The sequence below is a fragment of the Cervus canadensis genome, chromosome 24, assembly GCF_019320065.1.
Source record: "Cervus canadensis isolate Bull #8, Minnesota chromosome 24, ASM1932006v1, whole genome shotgun sequence".
In the NCBI taxonomy this organism is placed as follows: Eukaryota; Metazoa; Chordata; class Mammalia; order Artiodactyla; family Cervidae; genus Cervus; species Cervus canadensis.
In genome coordinates, this window is record NC_057409.1 from 23,972,368 (window position 1) to 23,991,605 (window position 19,238).

General features: G+C 41.7%; 1 pseudogene; it reads right to left on the minus strand.

Annotated features, from left to right (window-relative positions):
- The window catches only part of LOC122426127, a 34,438-nt pseudogene extending 24,828 nt beyond the window's left edge, over window positions 1–9,610 (minus strand).
- Between the last annotated feature and the right edge of the window lie 9,628 nt (window positions 9,611–19,238).

Sequence of the window (19,238 nt, forward strand, 5' to 3'; positions counted from 1 at the left end):
CTTTGCTAAAAGAGTACTAAAAGCATTTTATTGCTTTACTAAAAATGAGAGGATTGATAATGGACATACTGTTTACCCACTTTGGGAAAGGTAGTAATTTAAGATATGAAAAGTTAATATTAAACTTTAAAGGAATAGTTAAAAGACGGGGTCAGAAAATATATGCTTGATGTCATAGTTGATGTTTTTGGAGCTGGAGCAAACTTTAAACCTGATCAATATCAGCAATTAATTAACATAGTCTTGAAAAACAAGAGTGCTTTCAGTGAATCAGAAAGCTGATCAAGAGCCCTAAGGGTCAGCACTGTGGATTAATCATCAGAGGAAAACAAAGCTTCATGTTGGGAGCAGTCCCAGAAGAGCTCCCAGGTGAAAGGCAATGGATTTAATGAGCAGTGTACAAAGAGGGTGGAAAATTAGAAAGACCTTCCAGAAGGAGTTAGTTATTTGGAAAGCTGGGGCATTTACTTGTGGAAAGAACCTTGAGTGTGGACACTAATGCTGAAGAGGCAAGATCTGTGATTTACACATCCCCATGGGCCCTGGAGGGCTTCCCTGGTGGCTCAGATGGTAAAGAAACTGCCTGCAAAGCAGGAGACCTGGGTTAGATTCCCTGGGTTGGGAAGATCCCCTGGAGGAGGGCATGGCAACCCACTCCAGTATTCTTGCCTGGAGAATCCCATGGATAGGGAACCTGGCAGGCTACAGTCCATGGTGTGGAAAAGAGTTGGACATGACTGAGCAACTTACGCGCGTGCATGCGCACACACACACACACACACACACACATAGAGGCCCTGTAAGCTTCCAGACTTAGAGAAGCTAAAGGAAGATTTCTCCTGCCGACAAGCCTTTTCCTATTCACTCTCATGTCTCTCCACAGCATTAGGTATAACTGACAGGTGGCCAGAGATTGTCAATACAAAGATCATCAGGAAACCAAATATTACCAAGTATTAAGGGAGAAGCACTACAGTAACAAGGGCTTCCTCGGTAGCTCAGCAATAAAGCATCTGCCTATCAACACAGAAGATGCAGGTTCAATCCCTGGGTCGGGAACATCTCCTGGAAAAGGAAATGGCAACCCACTCCAGTGTTCTTACCTGGGAAATCCCAAAGACAGAGAGTCTGGCGGGCTACAGTCCGCGGAGTCACAAAGAGTCAGACATGATTTGGTGACTAAACAAGAACAACTACTGTAACAAAGCACCAAATTCAACAACAACAAAAAAGAATGAACATCTGAGGAAATAGAGCAAATTAGGCAGACAAAATATTAATTTTATTATAAATTAACATCCTCAGAAAGATTTGAGAGGATGTCATAGATAAGAAATAACTACATATCTTGGACATTTTAAATGTAACAAGCAAACATTAACATTAGTAGAACAAAACTAAAAAGTGAAGTTTACTCATGAAGGAATGAAAATCCAGTTTGCAATAGACTTGAAATGCAATTGAGTCTTTGCATGCAAGGACATGGAGCAGTCTCTCCCTTCATTTACATCTTGTATATACTTCAATTAAAATTTGTAGTTTTTTTCTAAATTAAATAAAAACGAGCTTTGACAAGAAACCCATTGTCTCATAAAAGAAAACTTACATCCATTAACTCCCTGTTGAACAAAAGCAAATTATATTTAAAATGGAAGGAAAAAAAGAAGAAAATGGCAGCTGCAGCAGCTGCTAAACTGCATACATTGTCATTTTGGGGACAGGAGAGTAATTTTATAATACAAACTTTTTTTCATATTCTGGGTCATTGTGGAAGATAACAGCAATGACTTTCTCATATTTTGACAACAACCCACAGGAAGAAGGGAGAACAATTCAGAGCACACATACACATATGTATGTATAAGAAAAAGGTTTCATAGAAGAACACTTATCATGGATTAGGAGCTTTGATGTTTACTATTTCACTACATTTGTAATAATTTATTTTTAATCTAAATACACTTCCTAACCCTCCATGTATATAGCTCTCAGTTTGAGAAGTGTAATATTAAGAAACTTTATAGAAAGGTATTTTCCCATCCCCTCCGAAATCCTTCATCATTCATAAGGTAAGTGCTGGTTCCCTGGCTTCTTTAAGGTCCCTGGAACCTCTGGTGTATTCTACTGCGATCTCTGTATATCCCCTTTCTCCTGAAGGACAGATATTCTGGTTTCACATTTTATAGGCCTATTAGATTTTTAGGTATACAAGGCTTTTTATATATCTTTTGAAGATCATATACTCCAACATTTATGATACAAGAAAGCTGGTCTCTGGGTCTTACTCCTCTGCACTGGGGCAGAGAGCTGACCTGAGCATTAAACCTACCCCTTAACACAGGGGCCACTTTCCTGGTGGCTCAGATAGTAAAGAATATGCCTGCAATGCAGGAGACCTGGGTTCGATCCAGGTCAGGAAGATATCATGGAGAAAGGAATGGCAACCCACTCCAGTATTCTTGCCTGGAGAATCCCGTGGACAGAGGAGCCTGGCAGGATCCATGTGGTCACAAAGAATCAGGCAGGACTGAGTGACTACCACCACCACTACCCTAACATAGGGAAAGCTTCCTTCTCCAACCCATGATGCAGCTCTCTGGAACCCATCTACATATGTGTTGCTAGAAAGAGGAGACAATGCAAAGTGACACAACCCTAACATAACTAATACTTTATCACCTAGATGTGGGAAGGGGAATGGAATTGTTTATCCATCCAAATGACTGCACATAAGCATAAAGACACATCTCTCATTTCATAACATACAGTAATTTTATTTTACCTCTAATTTTTATTTTCAAAATTTTCAAACTTACAGAAATATTGAAAAAAAAGTACAATGAATACATATCCTCCACCTAGATCTATCAACTGTAAGCACTTTACCAATTTGCCCAACAGTTAGGTAGATAGATGGTTCAGACAGTAAAGAATCTACCTGCAATGCAGGAGACCCAGGTTCAATTCCTAGGTGGGGAAGATCCCCTGGATAAGGGAATGGCTACCCATTCCAGTGTTCTTGCCTAGAGACTCCCATGAAAAAAGGAGCCTGGAGGGCTATGTCCATAGGGTTGCAAAGAGTTAGACAGGACTAAGCAACGAACCTTAGATAGATAATGTATTTAAATGTGCACACATAAACATATATACCTATACATGATATATTTTATGTAGTAGGTTTTTTGCTAACCATTTGACACTCAGTTTCAGGTTTCATGAGACTTCAGCATGCATTTCTTAAGAATAAATATGTTCTTCTACACCAATGGTCCCCCATCTTTTTGACACCAGGGACCAACCAGTTTCATGGAAGACAATGGTTCAGACAGTAATGAGAGCAATAGGGAGCGATGGGGAGCAGCAATGAAGCTTCACTAGCTTCCCTGGTTCACCTCCTGCTGAGTTGCCCAGTTCCAACAGTCTGCAGCCCAGGGGTTGAGGACCCCATCCTACATGATCCCAAAATCATACAAAACACTTCAGAAAATTAGCAATACCACAAAAACAATATCTAATCTATATTCAATCATATGTCAGGGTTAACATGCTTTCATCAGTGATGGTAGTGATGCTTTGGCATAAGGAACTACTGGTAGGATGGCAGGTAATCCAGCAGTCTTATTATTTTTTTAATTAATCCTAATAGGAAATAGATTGGAAGGGAGCAGAGGCTCACAGCATCAATTGGAGGGATAAGGATCAGATTTGGAGAAGAGCCCCGAAACCTGGGCAGCTCCAGAGAGCCATGAGGCAAGACATACAAGAATGTTCTTTTAGCAGAAATAATTGTGAAATCAGAGAGCTGCAGACCACCCCTCATAATCATGAATGAATTCAGCCAGTTCCTCTTTGCCTTGAAAGTATGAAAGTGTTAGTGGCTCAGTCATACCCAATTCTTTGCGACCCCATGGACTGTAGCCCACCAGGCTCTTCTGTCCATGGGATTCTCCAGGCAAGAATACTAGAGTGGGTTGCCCTGCCTTCCTCCAGGGGATCTTTCTGACCCAGGGATCAAACCCACGTCTTTTATGTCTCCTACATTGGCAGGCAGGTTCTTTACCACTAGTACCACCTGGGAAGCCTCCCCTACCCCTCGCTTTATTACCTAATAAGGTAATTACCTAATAAGGCCCCTTGCCTTATTACCTAACAACAACATAATATTCAGAATCCTTGGCAGAAGCAACCGCTGGCTGGGACTAGCTCTTGTCCTGAGCAGCGGCTGCGAGGAGGCAGAGGGAGAGAGGATCTGAATGTTTCTGGAGATGGGGCACCACTTCTACAAAGACAAGACACAATGCGAAATTCTCCTCATCTTGTGTGGGGGCGGGCAGCTGGTCAGCCCAAGAAGGCAAACGGTCACCGCTCTTCCTCCCAATCTGGTTCCAGCCAATCTATTCTCCTCACTTAAAGTATATTTATTACATCTGGGGTAGCCGCAGGCCCTCAGATGTGAAATATGCTTTCTTCATGTTTGGGTCCACTACACTCCCTAACTCCAGGAGATGGTGAAGGACAGGGAAGCCTGGCATGCTGCGGTCCGTGGGACGACAAAGAGTCAGGCACGACTTAGTGACTGAACCACAGCAACAGTTTCTAATAACTAGGACTCATAACTTGAATTCATAAAGTCATTCAAACTTTTCTTGAAAAAAAAAAAAACTTTTTCTTGTTCACGAGCATCTACTGGGTGGTGAGCAGCGTACTAGGAGCCGAGCAGGTGCTTAATGAACGCTCCTGAGTGCCTCAGGGATGACATGCATGCTGAGGACTTCTGTCCAGAGGTCAGTGATAGGACCCGACGTGGATGGAGCATTTCCTACACACCAGGTGCTCTCCTAATCCTTGCATTTATCCTTCTCAATGACCCGCTGGAGGAAGTACCATTTGAGCTCCTTTGTCTGGTGAGGAAATCTGCCCACAAGCTAGTATGAAGTCACAGATCAAGAATTCCAGTCCAGCTCTGACTCTAGAGACCTTTCTGAAAGCCTCTCCACTGTACACCTCAGTTTTGTAGCCAACCTTTCCCAACTGGGGCTTCCCTGGTGGCTCACAGTGAAGAATCTGCCTGCAATGCAGGAGACCCAGGTTCAATCCCTGGGTCAGGAAGATCCACTGGAGAAGGGACTGGCTACCCATTTCAGTATTCTTGCTTGGAGAATTCCATGGACAGAGGAGTGTGGTGGGCTATAGTCCATAGGGTCACAAAGAGTCAGACACAACTGAGTGACTAACACTTTCTCCAACTGGAGATGATGGCTGAGTCTGGGCTTCTGTTTTTGATCAGCTGCAGGATCAGCCTTGGAGGATTTTGGAGTGGTAGAATTGTAAACTCTCAAAGCTAGCAGAAAAACGCAAAGATCATCTAGTCCTACAACTGGATTTTACAGTGGAGACTGAGATCCAATAGATGCTATGAAAGTCAGACTACTTGTTACTAAGAACATTCCATGTATTTCAGATCCCCTCCTTGAGAAATCAAGTTCTGAAAATGTTCTTTTGCACCAATTATTCAAGTTTAGATGTGCGTGCTAAGTCGCTTCAGTTGTGTCCAACTCTATGCGACCCTATGGACTATAGCCCGCCAGGCTTCTCTGTCCATAGGCATCCTCTGGGCAAGAATATTGTAAAACATTGCCATTTCCTCCTCCAGAGGATCTTCCTCACCCAGGGATCAAACACGCGTCTTTTACTTCTCCTGCATTGGCAGGCGGGTTCTTTACCACTGGCACCACCTGGGTATCTCACTAAAATAATGAACTTTGAAAATAAAGTGCAAAAGAAGTCACAGTTCATAAAAGTACTTGTTATTTTTCTTGGGCAGATTGGTCTTTAGTTGTGAATGACATACTGCCAGTCCACATATCTGCTCCTCATGTATTAGCAGTAACAGTAATTGAAACAACAAAGACATTACATTTTTATGCACTGCCTTCCATCTCACATGTGTAAGCCATCATCAACTCATTAATCTTCAGAACACTTCTTTGAGGTAACTTCGGCAGGTGATTTTATTATTCTTTTTATGGACTGAGAAGCTGCAACAAAAGTACAATGACATGCCCAAGGTTAAACACATTTAAAGATAAAACTCAAGACTTCTAAATCTTTCTTCCAAGTTTACAAGCATCCATCCTCTGGCTAATTAATATTTGGGACATTTAGGTCATGGAGCATCTTTTATTAAGTTAACAGATGGTAAAGAATCTGCCTGCAATGCAGGAGACCCGGGTTCAACTGCTGGGTCTGGAAGATCACCTGGAAAAGGAAATGGCAATCCACTACAGTATTTAGCCTGGAGAATTCCATGGACACAGGAGCCTGCCAGGCTACAGTCCATGAGTTCACAAAAAGTCAGACACAACTGAACAACTAACACTTCCATATACACCTTTCTAAATGGTGCTGGGTTTTGGGTTTTTTTTTGGTAAGACAATAGATTTATTGGGATTAAAATTTAAACAGCCAATTTATTCTTCATATGGATATATTATGTGCTGTTTTTAAAATTTCCTTACATTCTAGCCTCAAATTCATTTCATTTTTTTTTTTTCCCATTTCATTTTTAACTGGGCACAGAACTTCAGGAATTAGTGATATTAGCAAAGATAACTCAGAGTAAGAGGGGCAAGGAAGAGGCAGCTTGACATTTAAGAAAAATGTGTTTAAGGGGCTCTGGACTAGGCCATGGGAAGAATGACTTCCTCTTTGAACAAAGATCTTCCCGTTTTCTTCTTCCCTTCCTTCTGTTCTTCCTTTTAGTCATGGAGGGATTCTATGAACTGTTGACATCGTTGTGCTGTATGCTAAGTCTCTTCAGTCGTGTCGGACTCTTTGCGACCCCATGGACTGTAGCCCGCCGGGCTCCTCTGTCCTCGGGATTCTCCAGGTAAGAATACTGGAGTGGGTTGCCATGCCCTCCTCCAGGGGATCTTCCCCACCCAGGGATTGAACCCACGTCTCTTACGTCTCTGCATTGGCAGGCGAATTCTTTATACTAACACCACCTGGGAAGCTCCGTTGACGTCATTAGTGTGTTGCATTTCAGAAGAAGCGAAGCATGGAGGAAACAGCCTCAGCAGGGCAACTCCCCTAAGCTCTTGGGGCTTCACTGTCTCTGGCTGTAGGATGCGGTGGTTGGTGAAGTGATGTCAGGGATCCCTCTGACCAGTCAAACCAAGATTCTTTCTCCATTTACCTCTTCTCGACACTTGCTGTTGTTGCATGGTTTCAAAGAAGGGCATATTGTGTACATGTCAGCAAAGATACTTTGCCTCTATATATATTTGAATGTCCCATGAAGCCAAGTCTTTGTCCAGTGGCCCATTATTTATTTTATTTTCCCTGTTTTCCTCTCTTTCTCTCCCTCTCTTCTGATCCTTGCTCGTGGAATCCCGCCAGTCTGAGAATCCAACAACCTTCAAAACTCTTCTCAGATGTCTAAATTGTACCTTAATTGAATTAGATATTTTCAAATAGGGCTTTTTACATGAAATAATAGAAAGGCAAAATAGGCTGTTTTCCATCAGGTTTACTGTCATCAACTTTGCCCCTGTTTCAGATTCAGCTTCCCTCCAAGCATATTCTCACAAATGCCACAACCAAATTTCCTTCTTTTGAATTTGGATTAACTGCTTCACTCATGTAAGTAAGCACTTTATAGTGATTCTAATAGCAGTATAGTAATGGATTTTTTTTTCTCAAAAGAGAATTATAGACAGTAATATCCTCATAACAAATCCAGGATATACAATTATAAATGGATTAGCCCAAATCTCAAATATTTGAATAGTTTTAGTGTTATCAACTCCAAACTTGTTTCATAACAGGACAATAAATTGAGAGAGGGGTTGTTGGGGCAAAGAATTAGCAACTTTATGTGGAAAACCAGCAGACTGAGTCGGTGGTAGGAAATTAATTAGCATCCCAAAGAACCAACATTTTTTTTTTAATCTGTGATTTTGTTTTTAATTCTTAAGCCTTACGATCATCTATTTTACAAACCTAGCTCCTCTACTTTCACGCTGCTAATGAGCTGACAAAAGCACTATTACCAGTCACATAGTAGTTCTACAGTTGTGTTTCTGAATGCCTGTTTAAGAGAAAATCCTTTTGGACTCTGTGGGAGAAGGCGAGGGTGGGATGTTTCGAGAGAACAGCATCGAAACATGTATATTATCTATAATGAAACAGATCACCAGCCTAGGTTGGATGCATGAGACAAGTGTTCGGGCCTGGTGCACTGGGAAGACCCAGAGGGATTGGGTAGAGAGGGAGGTGGGAGGGAGGATCGGGATAGGGAATACATGTAAATCCATGGCTGATTCATGTCAACGTATGACAAAACCCACTTTAATATTATAAAGTAATTAGCCTCCAACTAATAAAAATAAATGGAAAAAAAGAGAAAATCCTGAATTATAACTTAGTCTGACTTTGTAAAGATCACACAAGCAAAATGTACTAACAGATCTTGTCACGATGATTCTTGAAAGCATCTTATCTTAAAGATCCCCTATAAAATGTAGGAAGTGCTAAATATTCTTTATTTGATGCTATACACAAACCACACTAAAATTCCTTTCATTAAGTAAAAGGCAATATTTTAGATAGAGAATTTTAATTACATTGGTACAGTTAAGGTCATAAAGATAAAGTAGGCCTTGTTAGTGTATCTTTAGCCTTTGCCTTAACAGACTAATTAAACACAGGTGAATCTTGCTCTGTTCTATGAGACAGCAAAGGAATCTTCTTAGTATTTAAATACATTAATATAACCAGTTACAGAAATCTAAATAAAACCAATCTCCTACAGGTTTCGAGAAAGTGTTCACCATCTCCCGAAAAAATTTAACAGTCCTTATTCAAGTTCAGTCATCTCTTTAGATGAGGAAAACAGTGATAGTACTTGTTGAACTGGAATTACTATCAACATTTTAAAAGCTGACCTTGTTCATTTAGCCACAAGCAAATCTTATTTAAATCAGGATTACCCAACAGAAATACTACATCAGCCCTTCATGATCTGAATTCTAGTATATGAGATCCATTTAAATATGGTACACATAAAAAGGGGCTTCCCTGGTGGCTCAGATAAAGTCATGAGATATTTCTGGTTTGTAATAAATAAGGTAGTGGCTAACTATTACTCATTAGTAGCTCTTTTGAGCGGAGAAGGAAATGGCAACCCACTCCAGTGTTCTTGCCTGGAGAATCCCAGGGACCGGGGAGCCTGGTGGGCTGCCGTCTATGGGGTCGCACAGAGTCAGACATGACTGAAGTGACTTAGCAGCAGCAGCTCTTTTGAGATAAGCTATCAGGTCTGCCCTTTCCCCCTTCTTCTTAATGCCAGCAAAGTTCATTTTTGTTCCAGGTATGTAGTTCCTGGGATCATCCAAGTATTTCATCAGCGTCTCCTCCCCCCAGGTGAGGTCTTTGTTCTTTTTGGCATCTGTGTAAGAGAATCCAACAGCCTGACCTGTTTGTCTTTCCGCTAAACAGATGAAGGAGATTTGGCCCAGTCCTGTGCTTGTCTTCCTTTCACAGTTTGGCACTGGACACCCTTCTGAATAAAAATCTTCCTTCTCTTCTCAGAGAATCTATCACCCATTTTTAAATCATCTTTCCCCATTTGTGACTGAGAGGTTCCCGCTGGTAAGCCAAATGTCCCATTCCTAAGCCCAAGGACACACCGGTCCATGCCCAACTGCACGTGCTGGTGCAACCTTCAAAGAACCATCTTAACCCAAGTTAGAATTCAGGCTTCTTTTATGCCTAAAGTGGAGGGAGTGTGGCTGGTTGTTGCAAACTAATTGGCGCATGAGTCCTTTGTTCTTGAGGCTGTCCAGGTAGCTCAGGTCACAATATTGCTGTAAGTCTCCAGCAAGAAAAAATGTTATTCTCCGTTCTGCAACCTTTTATCTCTGTATGGAAAAGTGTTATACCTTTAAAGGTCAGAGCCTTGAGAATGGGCTATTGTGTTTATTTCAGGCTAAAGGCAACATCTTTTTACAAAGGTGCAGAGCCCCAGGACTAAGTACAGGCAATGAGCACAAAGGTTAGAGCTGAAGGAATGGATCCAGTATGGAGTCAGGTTTGTTTTCTGTTACACTAGGAGGAGATCTTGTCTGGACTGCTCTGAGTAATTTGTCTGGGCTACAAAAATATTCCAGGTAGGCTGTTAATTACCCCAACTTTTTGCTATTTCTATACTCCCACATCAAGTCGGCTAACATTTCTGGGTTCCTCTCAAGTGACCTTTTGAAGACTTATTGTGATACTGCAGATTTTTACATAGAGAATCTGCATGAACACATTTAGTTCAGGTTTAAATCCACCCAATACAGTACATCAGTTGTATTAATGGAATTAATGTTAAAACAATGCTCACTTCAGTAACTTTATTTCTCTTATTAATAAAATAATTTATAATAATTGTAATGTGTAATACAGAAAGTAATTCATACTATATAAATATATTCTTACATAAAATAATTTATAATAATTATAATAAATAATTTCATATTACTTAATTATGAAATGGGGCTTCCCAGCAGGCTCTAGTGGTAAAAGACCTGCCTGCCAATGCAGGAGACATAAAAGATGCCGGTTCAATCCCTGGGTCAGGAAGATCCCCTGGAGGAGGAAATGACAACCCACTCCAGTATTCCCTGGAGAATCCCATGGATAGAGGAGCCTGGCAGGTTACAGTCCATAGGGTCACATAGAGTCAGACATGACTAAAGAGACTTAACACACATGCACACATGCAATTATTAAATAGTAATAACCACATAGATCATTCCTTGTTCTGCACTTTTCTTTCCCCCATTCTGGTGTATCTAAAACTGATTTAAATCTTTCAACAGTGATACTTTTGATGAATTTTTCAAGGGGCCTAATTCTTGCTTAGGAATTAATAGAATGTATTAACCAGGTTTGTGCTTTATGTAAGCCGGGGCCAGAACCAAAAGGCTTAGGCTTTCTTTAATCTGTTTTAGGATCACATTACCTAGCATGGAGAGTCAACCATCGCTCATACCGCATCAAGGCTGGGGAACTGCCCTCAGCCCCACCACAGGACAGTTTAGATTAGAAAAGGAAAGAGGATCACATGTCCCATCAAAAGAACAGGGTGAAATCTGTTTATGGAAGGCAGTGCACTTTTGAGTCAGACAGACCTGTTCTTTGTTCAGTCGAGAAGAACGTGTGCTTCTAAAACAGTGGATCGAGTTAGTTCCTGGAATTGACAGAATATACCAGTGTTCCATTTTAAAAACTGCATTACTGGATTTCTCTGGCAGTCCAGTGGTTAAGATTCTTGCTTCCACTGCAAGCGGGGTAGGTTCAATCTCTGGTGGGGAAACTAAGATCCCACATGCTGCATGGTGCAGCCCCTCTGACAAGAAAGGAAAAAAAAACTTGCCTTACTAAATCAAGGAGAAAGATAGCACAGACTTCTCCATGCCCTTAGATCCCCTTTATACTACACGGCACTGTTACAGAGGGAAAGAGCCCAGTAACTCCCACCCTCTCTGTTTTCCTTTCAGTACAAATGAAGGCAAGGGTGGTTCTGGCAGCCCCACAAGGCAGGCAGGCAGAGGGCACGATGGCTCCCGTTAATATTATAAAAACAAGCCTGAGCCAAACAGCTCTGACAAGATTGCTGCACAAACCAGGTGGAACTTGTTTTTCTGGGCGTGACAAAGCAAGTCGGAATTTCACTTCAGTTTACTAGCCCTTTGTTTCCGTTGATTTATTGCATGGAAAATGACACTTTTAAACAGTACCTTTATTCAAAGCAGTTTTGTATAAATGTATGTTACGCTGACGGGTGTTATTACCTCTTTACCTTTTTTTATTATAAATATTATACATACCATACATTCAGTTCAGTCGCAGTCATGTCCAACTCTTTGCGACCCCATGGACTGCAGCACGCCAGGCCTCCCTGTCCATCACCAGCTCCCGGAGTCCACCCAAACCCATGTCCTTTGAGTCGGTGATGCCATACAACCATCTCATCCTCTATCATCTCCTTCTCCTCCTGCCCTCAATCTTTCCCAGCATCAGGGTTCTTTCCAATGACTCAGTTCTTCGCATCAGGTGGCCAAAGTACTGGAGTTTCAGCTTCAACATCAGTCCTTCCAATGAACACCCAGGACTGATCTCCTTTAGGATGGACTGGTTGGATCTCCTTGCAGTCCAAGGGACTCTCAAGAGTCTTCTCCAACACCACAGTTCAAAAGCATCAATTCTTCGGTGCTCATCTTTCTTTATAGTCCAACTCTCACATCCATACATTACTACGGGAAAAGCTGTAGCTTTGACTAGACAGACCTTTGTTGGCAAAGTAATGTCTCTGCTTTTTTATATACTGTCTAGGTTGGTCATAACTTTTCTTTGAAGGAGCAAGCATCTTGTAATTTCGTGGCTACGATAACCATCTGCAGTGATTTGGGCCCCAAAAAATAAAGCCTGTCATTGTTTCCACTGTTTCCTCATCTATTTGCCATGAAGTGATAGGACCAGAAGCCATGATCTTAGTTTTCTGAATGTTGAGTTTTAAGCCAACTTTTTCACTCTCCTTTTTCGTTTTCATCAAGAGGCTCTTTAGTTCTTCTTTGCTTTCTGCCATAAGGGTGGTGTCATCTGCATATCTGAGGTTATTGATATTTTTCCTGGCAATCTTGAGTCCAGCTTGTGCTTCTTCCAGCCCAGCATTTCTCATGATGTACTCTGCATACAAGTTAAATAAGCAGGGTGACAATATACAGACTTAACGTACTCCTTTCCCTATTTGGAACCAGTCTGTTGTTCAATGTCCAGTTCTAACCGTTGCTTCTTGACCTACTTACAGATTTCTCAGGAACCAAGTCAGGTGGTCTGGTATTCCCATCTTTTTAAACATTTTCCACAGTTTATTGTGATCCATACAGTCAAAGGCTTTGGCATAGTTAATAAAGCAGAAGTAGATGTTTTTCTGGAACTCTCTTGCTTTTTCAATGATCCAACGGATGTTGGCCATTTGATGTCTGGTTCCTCTGCCTTTATTATTTTTTTTATTTTTATTTTTTTTATATGTTCTAGGTGACTTTTTTTTGTTGTTGTTGTTATTAGTTGGAGGCTAATTACTTCACAACATTTCAGTGGGTTTTGTCATACATTGATATGAATCAGCCATAGAGTTACACGTATTCCCCATCCTGATCCCCCCTCCCACCCCTCTGCCTTTTTTAAATTCAGCTTGAACATCTGGAAGTTCTTGGTTCATGTACTGTTGAAGCCTGCCTTGGAGAATTTTGAGCATTACTTTGCTAGAGTGTGAGATGAGTGCAATTATGCGATAGTTTGAGCATTCTTTGGTATTGCCTTTCTTAGGGATTGGAATGAAAACTGACCATTTCCAGTCCTGTGGCCACTGCTGAGTTTTCCAAATTTGCTGGCATATTGAGTGCAGCACTTTCACAGCATCATCTTCTAGGATTTGAAATAGCTCAATGGCATTCCATCATCTCCACTAGCTTTGTTCATAGTGATGCTTCCCAAGGTTCACTTGACTTCGCATTGCAGGATGTCTGGCTCTAGGTGAGTGATCACACCATCGTGATTATCTGGGTCATGAAGATCTTTTCTGTATAGTTCTTCTTTGTATTCTTGCCACCTCTTCTTAATATCTTCTGCTTCTGTTGGGTCCATACCATTTCTGTACTTTATTGAGCCTATCTTTGCATGAAATGTCCCCTTGGTATCTCTAATTTCTTGAAGAGATCTCTAGTCTTTCCCATTCTACTGTTTTCCTCTATTTCTTTGCATTGATCACTGAGGAAGGCTTTCTTATCTCTCCTTGCTATTCTTTAGAACTCTGCATTCAAATGGGTATATCATTCCTTTTCTCCTTTGCCTTTCATTTCTCTTCTTTTCAAAGCTATTTGTAAAGCCTCCTCAAACAACCATTTTACCTTGTTGCACAGAGATTTTACTAGAGATTCAGTTCAGTTCAGTTGCTCAGTCATATCCGACTCTTTGTGACTCCATGGATCACAGCACGCCAGGCCTCCCTGTCCATCACCAACTCCCGGAGTTTACTCAAGCTCACATCCATTGAGTTGGTGATGCCATCCAGCCATCTCATCCTCTGTCGTCCCCTTCTCCTTCTGCCCCTGATCCCTCCCAGCATCAGGGTCTTTTCCAGTGAATCAACTCTTCTCATGAGGTGGCCAAAGTATTGGAGTTTCAGCTTCAACATCAGTCCTTCCAATGAACACCCAGGACTGATCTCCTTTAGGATGGACTGGTTGGATCTCCTTGCAGTCCAAGGGACTCTCAAGAGTCTTCTCCAACACCACAGTTCAAAAGCATCAATTCTTCAGCACTCAGCTTTCTTCACAGTCCAACTCTCACATCCATACATGACTGCTGGAAAAACCATAGGCTTGACTAGACGGACCTTTGTTGGCAAAGTTATGTCCCTGCTTTTTAATATGCTGTCTAAGTTGGTCATAACTTTCCTTCCAATGAGTAAGTGTCTTTTAATTTCATGGCTGCAATCACCATCTGCAGTGATTTTGTGAGCCCCAAAAAATAAAGTCAGTCACTGTTTCCACTGTTTCCCCATCTATTTCCCATGAAGTAATGGGACCATATGCCATGATCTTAGCTTTCTGAAGGTTAAGCTTTAAGCCAACTTTTTCACTCTCCTCTTTCACTTTCATCAAGAGGCTTTTTAGTTCCTCTTCACTTTCTGCCATAAGGGTGGTGTGACATAATTCAGAGATACAAGGAAGAAAATAAAAATGGCCTCTACTACTCTCACACAAAAATAACCACCCCTGGATTTTTTAAATTTTCTAATTCATTCTAATTCATTTAATCCCTTGGATTTCGTGTATACATTTTAGCTTCAAACCACCACTTTGAAGTAATCAGGAATTATGTCAGTTTTGTTGATGAGAAAACTGAGGCACAATGAACTTCCATGACCTGTCCAGAGGTCCCCAAAAAGTTACCATCAGTCCCCAAACTGGCTCCACCTTTGGCTCAAGGTCCCTCCTATGTCACAGGTCAGCTTAGCTTCTCCATTGCTTCTCAGACCAGCTTAGTGTTCCCATAATACTAATATAGGGGGGAGTTTTGTCTCTCACAAATAACAATTATAGTCATTGCTCCTTACTCGAGGATTCCCCTACTTGCAAGTTTGCCTACTAGCTACAGTTTGTTGTAACCCCCAAGTTAATACTCCTTATGCTTATGCTGCTTATAGACGTGCTCACAGCAACAAAGATTTAAGTCACCTTCTATTCACTGTTCTCAGCTGACGTCAAACAAGGTCATGCCTTTTCTTCTTGTGTCAGCTTTCATACTAGAAACAAGTGTCTTTTTAGTGGTCTATTTAGTGTCCTGTCTTTTGCATTTTCATGCTTTTTTGGTGACTTTGCTCCTTAAAATGGCCCCCAAATGTAGTGCTGAAGAACTATCTAGTGCAATCTAGTTAGTGTTCGTAAGCGTGTGTGTTAGTGATACTTCCTTCAGACATGAGTTAGTGTCCTTGGCCATGAGTTCACACATAAAACAAAGTTATGAATTCATGGATGTGAGCAAAGGCTTATAGGAACCAAACCATGTATTACACTTAGCTGCAATGCTTCAGTATTTGCTAATTTATTGTTTGCACTGATTTCATAGAACATGACTACTACAAATAAGTAGAATCAATGCCTTATTATTGTGGCTGTTATTGTAGTTGTTATTGCCTGACAATACATGGTGTGATTTCTCACAGAATTCCAACTTAACTTTTGAGACTGACCAAAGAGGGTCTGGCCTTTAGTTTATACTTCCTACTGCAGATTCTGGGGGTGGGGGGACTTCCTTATCAACCTTGGGCCCCCTCAAGAGCACAGCTGGCCCCTGCTAGCAATTAATCATTATTCCAAAGCCAGCTCTCCTATGTCATGCCTGGCTCTCTGGAAGCAACAGGACAATCCATTTACAAGTTAGGACAGCCTTGCTTCTGGTTTTGCTTTGAGAACATTAATGTTAGAGTCCTGGGGGCCTGCCCAGTAATCCTACCTTCACCATTGCTCCTTTCAGGACACCTAGGGTCACCCACTGAGAATTTCTGCTGTCCTGTTTTCGCACCCTAGGGTGTCTTAGGTGGATACACAGATTAAACCTCAAGGACTAGCAGTTCTTGAGAATTAGTGTTTTCAAGGACTAGTGTTCTTTGAGAGTCAAATGGCTGCCTTTCTTTAACAACTCCCTCCATAGAAAATATGCATATAACGTGTGCAAAATTCTCTGTTGTTACAAAGTCTCTGTTGGATGATGCAAAAGATGTGAAAATCAAACACTTGCAGGAAACCAAGTTATGTAGCTGATGGACTCTAACCTCCACTGTGACGAAGCCAAGAAAATGTACTTCCAACAAGGAAATCACAAGAGTTGTCAATATATATGGATATCAATGTAAACCATATTCAGAAAAATGCACATGAAAACCACACAGACTTAGATGCTATCGTTTTTAAACCCACCAGATTGGCAAACATTCAGAGTCTGGCAATATGCTCTGCTGGTAAAGACAGGAGGAATGTGCTGGTAGGGAGCTCACACATTGCTGGGGCAGTGCAATAGAGTGAGTTGCAACATGTAACAAAATAACAATTGTGTTTACTACCTGCTCCAGAAAGCTCAGTTCTGGGAATGGGTGAAACACATGCACCAGCACACACAGGAAATGACATGTGCTCAAGGTTAACTCACTGCAGCAGTGCTTGAAAGAGCAAAGATACACATCTAATAAGGGAATGCTTAAACAGACTGTGGTACCTTTGCACATTAAAGTATGATGCAGCTGTTACCAAAAAGAAAAAGAAAAAAGGTGGCCCTACACATGGATGAACCCTGAAAACATTACATTTCATGAAAGAATATCAGTCACAAAAAAGCACATGTTGTATGATTCCATTTGTATGAAATGTCCAGAACAGACATCTATAGAGATAGAAGGTAGATTAGTGGTTGCCTTGGACAAAGAGACAGTGGGAAGGTTGACGGGGGACAGCTAAAGGGTACAAGACTAATTTGCAGGTAATAAAAATGTTGTAAAACCAACTATGGTGATGGATTCACAATTCTGTGACTCTAATAAGAACTATTGAATTGTGCACTTCAAATGTGTGAATCATGTGGTCTGTGAATTATATCTTAATAAACTGTTCTTCATAGATGAACAAGTATGTTCCCTTTATATTGATACAGAAAGCACGCTAAGACATATTAAATAAAAGAGCAAAGCATGGAGCAGTCAACTTATACAATATTTTGAGTAGGAAAAGGGGAAAATTAAAATGTTTCTTTTTTGCTTGTCCATAAAGAGGCACTGGGAAGTTAGACATATGTACTATGCGTTTAGTCGCTCAGTCGTGTCCGACTGTTTGTGACATTTTTTTATGGACTATAGCCCACCAGGCACCTCTGTCCATGGGGATTCTCCAGGCAAGAATATTGGAGTGGGTTGCCATGCCCTCCTCCAGGGGGTATTTTCAACCCAGGGATCAAATCCAGGTTTCCCACATCACAGGTGGATTGTCTAAACCACCAGGGAAGCCCAAGAATACTGGAGAGGGTAGCCTAGCCCTTCTGCAGGGGATCTTCCCAACCCAGGAATCGAACCAGAGTCTCTGTCTCCTGCATTGCAGGCAGATTCTTTACAAGCTGAGCTCTCTGGGAAGCCTAGTTAGATATAAAATTAATTAAAATTCTCACTGGAAGAGGAGTGGTAGAAAATGTTTAGGCCAAGCTAAAGTGTCCAAGTATTTGTCACTGAACTTCTTGGTTCTGGATATTAATTTGATAAGATTTGTTTAACCAATATACACATGCAGCATCATATTTTAATCTTGGGACAGTGTTCTTAATTATGTAGATACATAGCACTTTATTTTTACCTAGGCAGCCAGCTTTATTAAGCTATCCCAATGATGTGCCTATTTGTTCTAACAGGAAGTCTGTTTGCATTTGGGATCATCAGCATGGTGGTAAAAGTTGTTCAGCCACTAAGTCGTATCCAACTCTTTGTGACCGTGTGTTCTGCAGCACACCAGGCCTCCCTGTCCTCCTCTATCTCCCAGAGTTTGCTCAAACTCATGTCCATTGAGTCGATGATGCCATCCAACCATCTCATCCCCTTTCACCCCCTTCTCCTCCTGCCCTCAATCTTTCCCAGCATCAGGGTCTTTTCCAATGAGTCAGCTCTTTGCATCAGGTGGCCCAAGTATTGGAGCTTCAGGTTCAGCCAGAAATATACAAAGACATGTGTGTGTGTGTGTGTGTGTGTGTGTGTCAGGTGTGGGGGGGGGGCGAGGTGAGGGTGGTGGTGAGTGAACTGATGACCTGGATTCACTAAGCACATGTTCCTGAGCTCCAGAGAGGGTGGCCCTCAATCTCTGTTCTGTTTTCTCGGCTTGTGTGCAAGGAAGGCGCTGCTCACAACAGCGCAGTAAGGGTGTCAGCACCACAGACTGTCATCCGTGTGTCTGCTGGTGTGAGCAGAAAGGGGGATGCGGGCAAATGACATAGGGGAACATATTCACCAGCAGACAGTCTTTTTTTTTTTTTTAAAAAAAAGACCTCCACTGAAACTTCACACTTCATTTATTTGGCCATATTAGGTGGAATGTGGGAGCTTTGCTCCCCAACCAGGGTTGGAACCTGTGTTCCCTGCATTGGGAGCTTGGAGTCTTAGCCACTGGACCACCAAGGAAGTCTCCAGGTAGTGCTTTGAAGGTGAAGCAGCAGCTGCTGAGTCCGCCTCATGCTGCACCTACAAAAGGAAGTTATAATTCATACATTTCAAAATATTAATAAAATCTCAGCTCCTTCAACCCATGCTTAATAGCTCAGTTAGGAAAGAGTCCACCTGCAATGCAGGAGATCCCAGTTTGATTCCTGGGTTGGGGAGATCCTCTGGAGAAGTGATAGGCTACCCCCTCCAGTATTCTTGGACTTCCCTTATGGCTCAGCTGGTAAAGAATCCACCTGCAATGCAGAGACCTGGATTCAATCTCTGGGTTGGAAAGATCCCTTGGAGAAGGGAAAGGCCACACACTCCATTATTCTAGACTAGAGAATTCCATGGACTATATAGTCCATGGGGTCACAAACAGCTGGACACGACTAAGCAACTTTCACTTTCACTTTCAACCAATGCTAATCCATCTCCACACTGGAGACAG